At 47.1% G+C, this 12,306-nt stretch overlaps 1 protein-coding gene across 1 annotated transcript in view; it reads right to left on the bottom strand.

Annotated features, from left to right (window-relative positions):
* PMFBP1 (polyamine modulated factor 1 binding protein 1) overlaps positions 1 to 12,306 on the bottom strand; it is a 139,207-nt gene that overhangs the window by 58,547 nt on the left and 68,354 nt on the right. Inside the window, exon 5 of the mRNA XM_042797362.1 lies at positions 1,318 to 1,385. The gene's annotated coding sequence lies outside the window, so the exon portion shown is untranslated. The remainder of the gene's footprint in view (positions 1 to 1,317; positions 1,386 to 12,306) is intronic.

Here is a 12,306-nt window from a genome sequence, read left to right as displayed (position 1 = left end):
CACAACGGATGCTTTCACACCCTGAGAGACAAAGGCCGTCGTCTCCGCCATGACACCGCTCCGTTCCAAGCCGAGGCCGGCATCTTGGAGTCTTTAAAAATAGAGGGAAAGGGAAACGCGAACAATAAAAACAGCGACAGAAAAAACCTCAACAACAAACCCCTTGTGCCCGTTCTCCATGCCAGGGGCAACGTGGGCATCTGTCGCAGCAGAAGGCGTTTGTGTGGGGCTTGCTTTTTTTTTTTTTTTTTTTTTTTTTTTCCCTTTTCTTTTTCTTTTTTTTTTTTTTTTTTTTCCGCAAGCTGTTGGTGTGTTTGCCATTCAGGTTCGTTTACAATTAACTCCAAAAAAAAAAAACCCAACCACACCCAGCCCAGTCAACAACAAACAAAAGGGAGTAGCCGACATGGAGAGAGAAATGCCATGAGAAGCTGCAAGAATGCAAGCTCCAGCCGATGCCATTTGCCATTCGGACAACCTCAGGGAAGGATGCCAATTCTGCAGCTCGGGAGAGACTCCGAGAAGGGAGCATGAAGGTCTCCGAACAGCACGCCGAAGGAAGGAAGGAAGGAAGGAAGGAATACCGCTCTTATAGGGCAGGATCACAGCTGCATACAGCCTCTGCTGGGAGGAGAGGGAATGTTTATCGGTGTAGCGAGAGATGCCTGTGTATGCACATACGCACACAGAACAGTGTGCGTATGGACACACATACACATATGCACACAATGCCTCAGATAATTGCAGATGAGACGTGTGAGTGTGGGGGTGTGTGTGACGGAGATGTGCGTGTACCTGTGTGTGTACACACATATGTCTGTGTGTGGATATATATTTGTGTGCATGCATGTAATGCACATACACATGCAGGGAGATGTATGTTTGTGTGCTTGGTGAGAGAGAAAGGCACAGAGTGAGAAAGACACAGACACACACACACACACACACACACACTCACCCAACGTCAGTATGCATCCCACTTTTTGACCTAGGTATACACCGAAGACAAAATAAAAATCATACTCCAGCAGCAAGCAGGCAGGCAGAGATTTATCTACATTCACTGCTATCACCAGGGAGATGAATGGGGCCGATCTGAAGCCCTTTACAAGATCCACTATGGGAGTGAAGGAGGAGGAGGGATGCCACACAGACATGCACAAACTTGAAGACAGAGAGATTTGGAAGGTGCTACTTGTGAAACCCAGGTGGCACTCCGGAGGGGTGAGCGAGGGAAAGAGCCGCACAGGCGCTCTGCAGGGTCCGGAGGGCTTGGGGCTTTTGGAAGAGGGCGTCAAGGGACAGCTGGCTACTTACGTTGTCTGCGCTGCTGAGGATCCTGCAAGGTGTTCTGTTGGCACCGGGCGCTGAGCCAGGGAAGGGCACTGGAAACAAAAGGGAGAGACAAAAAATAAAGTCATACAACGGGAATATTAATTGCCTCTCTTGCGGATTTTACAAAACACACAAAATGTTTTCTTTTTACTTGTTTTTTTTTTTTTTTTTTTTTTTGTGGATTGGCGCGCTTCCCTTCTGCATGGAAAATACTAGCATGGGATTTACAGCCCAGCTACAGGGCTCGGGATTAACAGTGCTGGCATCTTTTGGGCATATTTTTTCTTTTAATGAATGAGCTTTCGCTGTTAATGAGGAATAATCGTTTGGCTAATGAGCTTTGAAACATTAAGAGAAAAGAGGGTTTTTTTCCTGTTAATCGCCCTGGTGCGACCGCATGGATGGATTACAAAAGACAGCAGTAGGAACGCAGTACAAAGGGGGGGAAACGTCTCCTGGAGTGGGATAAATGCAGAGATGGGTGATGCATCCCTGCATCTCTCCTCTCTTCTCTCTCTCTCTCTCTCTTACTCTCTCTCTGCCAACTGCTATGGGTTTCCATAACTCCGCAATCAAAGTGGATGCTCGGGAAAGATTATTATAGTCAAACAGTGAAGCGTCGGCGGTTAATGTCTCCAGTGTTTAATCATCATACAGTAGAATGGTTTTATGCATATTTCATTTGCATATCATTAAACCGCGCTAGCGCGGGACATTCAGAGCTGGAGAGGTACAAAGTTGGGGGGAGAGAGAGGGAGAGCGGGAAAGAGACAGAGGGAGGAAGGTCCCTATGATGCCTATCTTCAAAAGCCAGGCACTTGTTCCATGATCTGTCTTCTACTTTTACTAAAATCATGATGACTTGGAAACCTTTGAAGTTGGATATAACCTTGGATTCTTCTAATTCCAGCAGAGTGATGTATTAGAAAGGGGGAAATGATGCTGCGCTAGACATTTAAAGGAATATAAGCTCCAGTGGAATGGAAATAGGAGCTCTTTGGGGAACGAACTGGCAGAGCCAGCCACAGCTTCGACAAACACCACACTTCTGGGTTAATACTAGTAAAGGATATCAGAGTAATACAAAAGAAATGAAGACAACATATACATTAAGATGGGGATTATATTTCTCTACTCTTTCTCTTTTATTTTCTTTTCCTTTTTCAAGGTACAAAGAAGGATGGAACCAGCGGTAATTTACACACTAATTAGCGAACAGTTGCCTCTTTTTGTGTTTGTTTTTCTTCTCTCTTTATTTTGGAGAGGGGTGTTGTCACCGCTGAAGTGATTAATCAATTATTTGGTAGCTCAGATCCTTCTCCACTGGCACTGATCAGGAAGAGAAGGTGGTGGTTGCGGGGGGAGGAACACAGTGGGCTCTTTGTAGATCTTATACATGCGCAACATATTAATTGGGGTCTTTATAAAGCTCCCTCAATAGACTGTTTCTTTCCTGGAAAAACAGCAGCTGGTTAGCCACCGTTGGCGACTCTTCAAATATCACTTTCGCTGGGGGCAGTTCTGTCGCTGTTTGTTGTTGTGCTTTATTTTCTTTCTCCACGGAGGGGGCTACGCGTGCGATGCTACCACTGCCCACCACTTTCGAATGGCAGACAGACAATATCGGTATCAAGACAATCTCTTGAGCTGAATGCGGAACTTTGCTTCAAAATGAAATGCTGCTTTATATTTAAATTCTCCTCCTTTCCCTCCCCCACTTCTCTTCCAAGTCTTTGTCTTGGTTATGAATATTCAGATGAGCCGTGATGTGATTACACTGTACAATTACTTGTGTCCATGGTGGTGGCAAAGGCACTGAGGAAAGACAGAGCCAGATGAGCTTGGAGCTCATTTGGGGTTTGTTTTCCGTATTTTTCCCCCCATCTCCGTAGCGCTGCGGCACATGCAGATGTCGCTGTTGTTCTTTATAAAGCCCTAATGATATGCGAAAGCATAACGACCCCATTTGGGTGCACAGCATCAACGAAATATTATTGGGGGGGGGGGGAATCCTGACTGAAGGAATGTCCACATAAATTATTTTTATTTAAATGAGTTGAAGAGGTGGCGGTGAGGCAGAGGAAGTCACATGAATACATGCATAATGTTAATACGCAGAAAGGTTATCGCCAAGGAGAAGAGGGATTTTTGCACTGTGCTTGGGACAAACAGGCTCATTAGGGAATAGCGCAGCCCACTGTGATTTACTTATTTATCATTACTCATACTTAAGCCAGAGCACCAGGCACGCTCACCGCCTGGAGACTCTGGGAGCTGGGTGCCTGGACAATTCCTGGGTTTCATTCAGAAATCCCAGCGAAGTGGGTGCTGGGAGGGGGACAGGAGAAGGGGAACAGGAGGGAGAACGTGTGAGGTGCCACAGCTCGGTGGCAAAGGAGGGGCTGTGCTGACAGCCTCGAGGGTGGATGACACGCAGCAGCATGCTGGCGTGGCTGATGCCGGGCTTGTGTGCGCTTCCCAAGGGACAGAGCTCTGCCAGCACCCAGCAGGTCCCTGTCCTGCCGGCTCTGTGTCCCCAGCAGCAGCTCCCGGCCATTGTGCCACCCGGGGGGCTGCCGGGGGGGCAGGGAGCCAGGAGCTGCCCAGATCCACCCATTTTTCTCAGAGCAGTGAACGGCGCCACTGGAAATGAGAAGTACAGATACACGTGCTTGTGGAAACAGGACTTCTTGGCTACTCTGTTTTGCTAAGAATGCTCTTCTGGGCCAGGGGTTTGCACCTACATCCATCAGCAAGGGGTGCACAAAGTAAGATACAGCAGGCCAGCAGCAAACAGCAACACCCTCACTTCAGCTGTGTTCGACCTTGGCTTTCGGAAGGTCTGTGCCTTGTGTGCTTGCCCTGCCCTGATCCTCAACAGCCCTCTCATCAGCCTCTACTGCACCCCTGGTCATGGGCAAGGCTCCAGCTGCAGCCAGACCTGCTCTCCAGGGAGGGAGCATCGCGCTCCTCTCTACTTGAAAAGGGAAAGGCAGGACGGAGAGGAAAGGCTATTGCAGATGGGAGCTGCTGTGAGAGGAACTCTCCTCTCCTCCCATGCTGTGGGCATGTACAGACTTTACCTGTGACTCTAGAAATGCTCCTGAGCAGATCCTCATCCGTCAGAGTGGGGTGGCTCAGCTGCCTCTAAAGGTATGCCCTTGGTCACAGACATGGAGGTGGCATGAGAACCTGCCCAAAGGAGGCTGTGGATCTCTAAGCAGACAGTAGCCAGGCCTCCTTAGGCAGGCACCATCACACAGGGAGCACTGAGAGCCCTAAACAAGAGGATTATCCTCTAGCCTGTACCTACTTAAGAACCAATGTGCAGAGGATGCAGTGACCTGAGGCAAAGAGGGAAGCTGCTGCCCAGTGCTGCCTAAAGACTCCAAACCAGAGGCCCATCTAGCTGTCATCTGTCTCCAGTTCCTTCCTGCATCTCTACAGATGTGTCCCTGTCATGCACATGCACGCACCCTTCTGCAGAGGCACCCAGGAGACTGAGTCGAAGGCAACAGATTGTCAGTTCTGATCACATATAGGATACCAGTGCCGCCTCTGGGCAACAATCCTAAATCCAGACTCGCTCTGCTCACAGTTTCAAAGAGCATGCAAAAATTCAGGACACAAGGGATAACCCAATCGTCAGCCTAATTCAGAAGTTAGATGTGAATATCCTGTCCATGACCACACAGCCCTCTCAAAGGCATGGATAAGACAGATTGCCATCCTGATGAAAAGGAACCTGTGTGCTAAAATCAACCCAGACCCAAAGCGAGCAGCCCAAAGCTGATCTACCGTAACGAACCAAGCAGCCACGATGAGCTGGAGTGATCTGAGCCGATCACCTCCACCCTGTCTGCCCTAGACGATTGCTTCTTGGCCCCGGAGCAGTGGCACAGCTAATCTGGACCTTGCAGAACAGGAACCCAGAAGGTCCTGCCTGACCCTGCCCTGTCTTTGTGGTCTCCGGCCTTAAAGCAGCTTAATGCAGAGGCTGTCTGTCGAACACCAAATGGAGCCTGGGAATATGGACTGAAACAAACACAAAGTGACTTCACAGAAGGGCCATACACATGCCATGCCCTTGTCATCGTTCCAGGTATTGAATGCTTCCCCCAACCCGGTTTTGTCCTGGCACGGCAGCAGGGACCTCAATCCTGAACAGCACCTTTGCATGCCATGAGCCTTACGCATTAGGGAAGGGGCAGGAGCCTAACCCTAAACACAAATCTGCCCTAATGTGGAGGGTAAGATATGGACCGAAAGACAGGCTATGGGGCACAGAGGTGGCAGTGCAGCCCCACAGTCCTCATCCCGTGCCTGCACCGAGGGACCATCCTGGCCGCAGGGCACGGCAGGGCAGCTTCCCCTCTGCCCTGGGGTCTCACTGCAGCCAAGCCCATCCACCCCGACCGGAGCTTGTGGCCAAAGCCTGGGAGTGTTTTCTGCCCAAAATGTGGAGCCGGCTACAAACCAGATCACTGGCTCTAGCAGTGGCCTCAGCGGGCTGACACCTCCTGTAGCCCTCAGGGTTCCTAATCCCATCCCAGGCAGCACATCCAGCGCGGCAGGAGGGCCAGAGGAAGGAGAGGCTGGGAGCTGCCAGCGGCTAGGCAGCCTGCTGCCTGCTCCTGGGTAAGAGAAGCCCCCAGGGAAGGTGGAGTTGAGCACCTTAGGACCAAAAGCCTTGTCTGTGCCACTCTTTTTACAAGGGCTCCTGAAGAGGAGCAGAAAGGAGACTGCAGCTGGGAAAATGAGCACGGAGGGTGCCGTATATGTATGCAGCAGGTCCACGGATGGAGCAGGGGAGGTGGCGATGCAGCATGCAGCGAGAGGCAGTGATGCCCATACCGAAAGGCTGGGTACCCTGCTCTGCAACACTGAACGTGCTCTCACACGGCTTCTGCAAAGGTGTTCTGGCCTGTACAGGCTACCGGCGCTTTTTGACATGCTCAAGTGTGAAATATTACCCCCAGTGTCCCAAACATTTTCTGATTATAAGTCTGTGACCATTTGGGAGTGAATCTCCCCATGGAGGCTTTAGGAAGGGGCAGCTCTTATAACACTGCAGGAACCATTGCTCTGCTTGTCAATTTACCAAATACCCTGAAGAAATTGCTATTTAGAAAAAGGAAATTCAAGCATTTATAGAACATATTGCTATTCAAAAAACCAAAAGAATTGTTTTGCAAATAGTAGCAGTGCTGAAGAGGGGAAAGAAGTACATCAGTCATTTGATATTACATATAAGCAGTTTATTAAAGAATTAAATATTTATAGACTATAAAGCAAGCAGGGCGATGAGTCGCAAACAGCTTGCTGAGAAGTATGTTATAAACAATGAGTCTGTCAGTGACTAATAAAGTATGGAGAACACAAATGTTTTATAAAATCTCCAAGCCAGCTATGAATCTCCAAAGCTGAGATGCTGCAGGACCCACCAAGGTTCCCGCTGCAATGTAAGCCTGGAGCCAATATGGGAGGGACAATATCTGATGAGATATGTGGAGTGCAGACACATGCTGAGCACTCGTGGGAACGCACATGATTCAATGCCTTAGAGAGATTTAATTTTTCACATTATTTTAAACAGAGATCTATTAATAGGAAGTTCAGGAATTTTCAAAGAGTTCAAGGCACTTCCCTCTTCAGTTTTTCACTGCATCTACTCTTCCATTTCGAACAAAATTATAGTTTGTGATTCAGACAGAAATTCCTCCCTCTGTAAAGCTCTTTCCCTTCCCTCCTCAAAATAAAAGGTGTAGATACCCCAGGCACCAGCTTCCTTCTTCTGAACAATCCTCTGGATTGACTCAAGGGCTCCAGCCTGACTCAAGCTGGGAGAAAAGCAGCTCTTTCCATTACAGACATAGCGCATTTACAAAGGACAACTAAGATTTTCAGAGGCTGTACAAGAGGAACAGATTGTAGCCCACGAGGACAAGAATACCTTTTTTGTTTGCAGGCACTGGGGGGAAACTGTGATTGACAATAAAAGTGTGCATTTTTTCCTATGCAAAAAGGACAGGGCTAATTTTTCAACAAAATACAGATATCTGTCACAGTAATTTTGGGGGTCATTGCTGTTTTATTACTAGCGGAGATGAAAGACTCTCCAGATTATTTTTTATTTTTCTAAATTCAACCCAAGGCCCAGAAATTATTTCTAATGTAGGATGAGCTGACACCTTTGGTCATGTCAAAGCTGATCCCTACAGCTGTCCCCACAATTTCAAGTCTGGTGGGATGGCTGAAGCTCCCAAGTGGTCTAGGCATTCACGACCCTTTTGAATTCACTCTCTTTGCAAGCCAGCAGGACTTGGACCCACCTGAAAAATCCCAGTCATCACAAATCCCATTTCTCAGACAGTCACTGCCGTGATTATCATCCTCCCAAGGCAGCAAGCTGAAGTGTTGTCTGCTGAGACAAGGAAGGGAGGATCTGCACAGAGACAGGAGAGGGAGCATAGCTGCTCCCTCCTTCCTCTCCTCAATTAAGTCCCTGTGAAGGGCCATCTTTAATTAACACAGAAATAAGCAGGCTAAGACCTAAGTGGGGCTGGTGAAGACAGATTCCATTTAGGATGTAGAGAGAAACCTCATTTTGCCAGCTGTTCTTTCTGCACTTAGGAAAGGTGGTAGATTTTAATCCTCTGCAATCTAATTAAGACCGATACTTTTTTACTGTTAAAATGCAGTAATTATTCAAGCTTATTTGCCAGGGAGGGTATATGAGATTAAATGTTGGTTTAAATAGCAACCTTTGTTGTCCTGTGTAGAAATTATTATGGAGTAGTTCAGATGTCACCAGACTTTCAGGCTGACACTGAAGGTCTATAGAAAAGTACAGCCCAATCAAAGGCCTGAAGCCCGTTAGTTCTAGATGAGCTGTTTGAATGGTCCCTCCCGCAAGAGCCCAGAGCCCGTTATCTTCATGGTTTTCCACAGGAAAGTGTGATATCTCCCAGAGAGCATTATAACCAGTCAGATATGGCTCTTCCTGTGACGGTGGAGCCACTGCTATCTGCACCAGCTTCTCCAGCGACTGAGCACTGAAAGAGTCCTTAAGCATGCTGCCCAAACTGAGACAAGATCAGTTGAACTTCACCGTTCTTTTCTCCATACTACATTCTCCCTTCTTGCAGTCCAGGTCTCATCTCTCTCCATACCAGCACACCATGACATTTTTCACCCCCAAATCGATTTCTTTACCCCCGTGACTGTATCAAGTATTATCCTACCAGTCTCCTTCCCTGCAATCCTAAAGTCTTGGAACACGCTGCAATGTACTTCGGGTTACTTGTAGCAAAGGTCTTGTCTCCATTTCACAGACAAGCTGTTTGCAGGATACAAAGGTCTGTTCTTGACCTGTCCTCATCTATTTTGTTACAAAATTCAGTACTGTCCTCATCTCCTTCTAGCTGGACCCCACGGGGCCATCCCGAGGACACATCAGTTCATGACATTACTCTCTGACCCAGGATTTGACACACTTTTCAAGCCTGTATTCCCTCTTTGGTCCTTTGCTCCCTCGGTCATTATTCCCTGTCTCCAGGCTCCCTTCCGCACTCACAACCCCCCATACCCTTCTCCATTACTGACTCTCTTCCTTCCACCCAGGCATTTTGGTGAGTTTTGTGTTCTTGCTTGAAAAATAAGCACTGCTGAACCTGAAGCTCCTGTTCTCCCTTCCTGGTCTACCACTGTCACACTTCAGCATTGACACCAGTTTCTGATGCTGACACACCTGTAGCCAATCTCATTCCTTAATTCCACTTGTCTGCCATAGCTATGTCATGCTGGACGTGGCTGCAGCTTTCCCTGCTCCCTAGGTGTGGGTGGAAAAACACCATCCTACTTTCAGACCAGCATGAGGTGCAGATTACTAGTACTTCTTTTGTAGTCTCTTCTCCCAGTCACATCCTTGCTTGAAGCTTCACTGGCACCTGGCTTAACTGCTGCAAAGTTATCGGTTCCCTGGCCCCCAAAGCATCGACCTTACCTTCTTTTTCAGAACATGGAGAACATTCTCACTGTGTTTACCCCTTTACCTTACAGGTCTGATGGTAACACTTTGGACTCTGAATCCCCTTCCTAAGTGTTTGAGAAGGTCCTTACAATTATGCAACACTATCTCAATAAACAAAGTGTTACAACCTTGCTAACAGGCAGAGAACACGCTGCCCTGCTCCAGCAAACAGGCTGGAAGATTTCTGCTTCTGAAGATTTCTGCTTGTGCAGAGGCAGTCCCATCAAGCACATCTCCTTCAGGAGGAGATTGCCTCTTCACAAACACAGAGACAAGCTTTGCTTTCAACATTTCAGGACAGGCTGCATCCCAACTGGAGGGGCTCCTGCACTGGGAATAAGGTGTGCACAGCTCATCGCTGCAGGACCTGCCTTTTCAAGACCCCTTCCCATTTGCTGTGATACTTGCAAGACACACTAAGTGTCTGTCACAGGGATGGACATGCCTCCGTGGAAATGCTACCCAGAGCCAAGACTGTGAGGTGCCATGTACATTCGTCTGCCTCCTAAAGGCACTAGGGAGAGACGGACAAGTCAGGGCAGCTGCATGAACGGTCAGAGAGAAAGCTGCAGAATCAGAATTATATGTACAGTTCATTAGCATATTCCCACTTGCTAGAATTATGACCTGCAGGATGAAGGGTGAGGAATTCCCGCTAAGTATGGATTAAATAGCTGTGTGCTCAAGCAAGCATCAGATGTACAGGTCGAATCATAAAGAGGTGATAGTTAAAGGCGTGCTTATGGCTACTCCAGTAAGCATTTTGCAGATCTCCATATGAGGTTGAGCATTAGCAAGACAGGTAATCTGCATCACTCAGTCCAGGAAACCCTGGCAGTAAGGTAATGACAACTGCCATATGAACACAGCACCATGCTGAGCACAGACTATTTCGATCAGCACTGAGTGAACACGGCATTCCCTCACAGGTATTCAGAAGGTTACATCTAAGTCATTGCAAATTTCCCAAGTACATCTTTCCTACCCACATATATATGCAAAGCCTGTTTGTCATCCACGGTCTGGAGCCAGGACTTCAGGAATGGAGAATGAGCTGTGTAGACTCAGTTAGAGACCAGCTGCTCCAAAGGCTGTGGAGATGTGGGGCGAAACTGCCCGGGGAATACAGTAAGAGGACAGTCAGCCTCCAAAATCTAAAATCTTCTCACATGTCTTCATGATTAGAAAGGCTATCTACTCTCGAGCACCATAAAGGGCGTGCTCCAAAGGCTCAACAGACCAGCTGGATCACATCTCCATGAAAACAAGTACTTTGTTCTCCTGTATCTTATATACCTAACTCAGAATATGAACATATTTCAGCAGACAACAAATTGTCTCAAGACACACTGTCTCCCACTGAGCAGCTCTGAATGTACCTCATACAGAGTAGATCCTATGCCGTTCTCACAAATACAGATTTTAAATACAGCAAATATACACGTGCTTCATATATTTTGTTATATATGTTCCCTATGTACATTAAGATGGGTTTATTTTACTTTAATGGACTCCTTTAAGGAATATTTGTCATCCCGGAAGCCTGCGAGTGAGGCTACTGCTTAACACACTCCTCCTGCCTGCCCGGCCAGATATATGGCCACAGGATGCTCGCGGAGCGCTGGCACGTGTCCCACAGAACCATTGCCTCCCAGCAGAGCACGTGGGAGTGAGCACTCTGCTTGCTAACGTGATGTATGGCTGTCATGCTGCCCGTTAGCTTTAACACCACAGTGCTTGAGCACTGGAAATAGTTTAGAGACCACCTTGCTGTCCCTCCATCCCAAAGCAGTGAATACCGAGCATCCTGCACCCTTCCTCAAATGTCACACCGCGCCTTTACTTTCTGGAGAAGGGGTCTACAGCAAAGCCCATGAATATTTAAATGCTTACATTTCAAGGACAGAAATGAACTACCCTGAAAAATGCACAACTACAAGACAATACTTTCCATAACACCTAATTAATCCTTGGATGGCATTGCTCCAAAGGCACTTGTGCTTTATGATGTAAGAGAGGTGTTTTGTTTTGTTTTGTTTTTTTTTTAAGGAAAGAATTAGAAAGAACATTTGGCAGTGGACAGGCTGCCTTGTAACTGCCTCCAGTGGAATTTTTCTGCATCTTGTTAAGATGATCATGATTAAGTCAATTCCTAATTTATCCCAATCCATCATCTTCCTATATTCCTATTGTCTGAGAGTTCTCATCTTTGCTGAGGAGTTTAAGAAACTCTAAGCGGAGCGTCAGATGGTCATGTTTGGAACCAGAGCCCTAGCTGGTGCTGGGGAGTAGAAGGGTTCATGTGCAGGGGGACAGAGCTTTGGACCCCCAACATAATGGAGACCCTTTTCTAACAGACAGTAGCTCAATAAACATCCCTGAACTTGTCTTCTATAACAAACACAGTGTTATTATATAAAAGCTCCCAAATTGAAAATGATCAGTGTGCTTTTAGGTGCTCTAGAAGATATATCACCTGTACTTACTGAAAGAAAAGAGACAATTTTAGAAGCTACTGTTAAAGTCCACTCTCTCCTCCTCCCTTTTAAACCAAAGAAAAGCATATAAAAGAGGGACAGAGGGATAAAAATAGTTCAGGTAATGCACAGCTTCAGTCTCTTGTGAAAGTCTTACCAAAATTATGCTATGGTTTGGCATTGCACTGTTTCACCTTTCCACTGTGGTTTTAGAGGTTTCTATGTCCAGGTTTATGCTAGATTCATGAAATACAAAGCAGAGGAACATGATGGGTACAGCAAATGTAAGACGAGAGGAAATGTCTAAAGCTTCAGCTGTCCCCATGTATTGACAGTGCATCTTCCTCTCCTTTTGGCTACAGTGAGACCAGTGAGGAACAGTAACACGACAGGTAATGCAGGGTCCCGTCAAGGACTAAAGATGACAGTGTGATAACTATTCTTCTTTCTCCTCCTCACCTA

The sequence above is a fragment of the Tyto alba genome, unplaced genomic scaffold (genome assembly GCF_018691265.1).
Source record: "Tyto alba isolate M040663 unplaced genomic scaffold, T.alba_DEE_v4.0 Super-Scaffold_26, whole genome shotgun sequence".
Taxonomy (NCBI): Eukaryota; Metazoa; Chordata; class Aves; order Strigiformes; family Tytonidae; genus Tyto; species Tyto alba.
The sequence above is the reverse complement of the archived record's forward strand: the minus strand, read 5'-3'. Positions and strand labels throughout refer to the sequence as shown.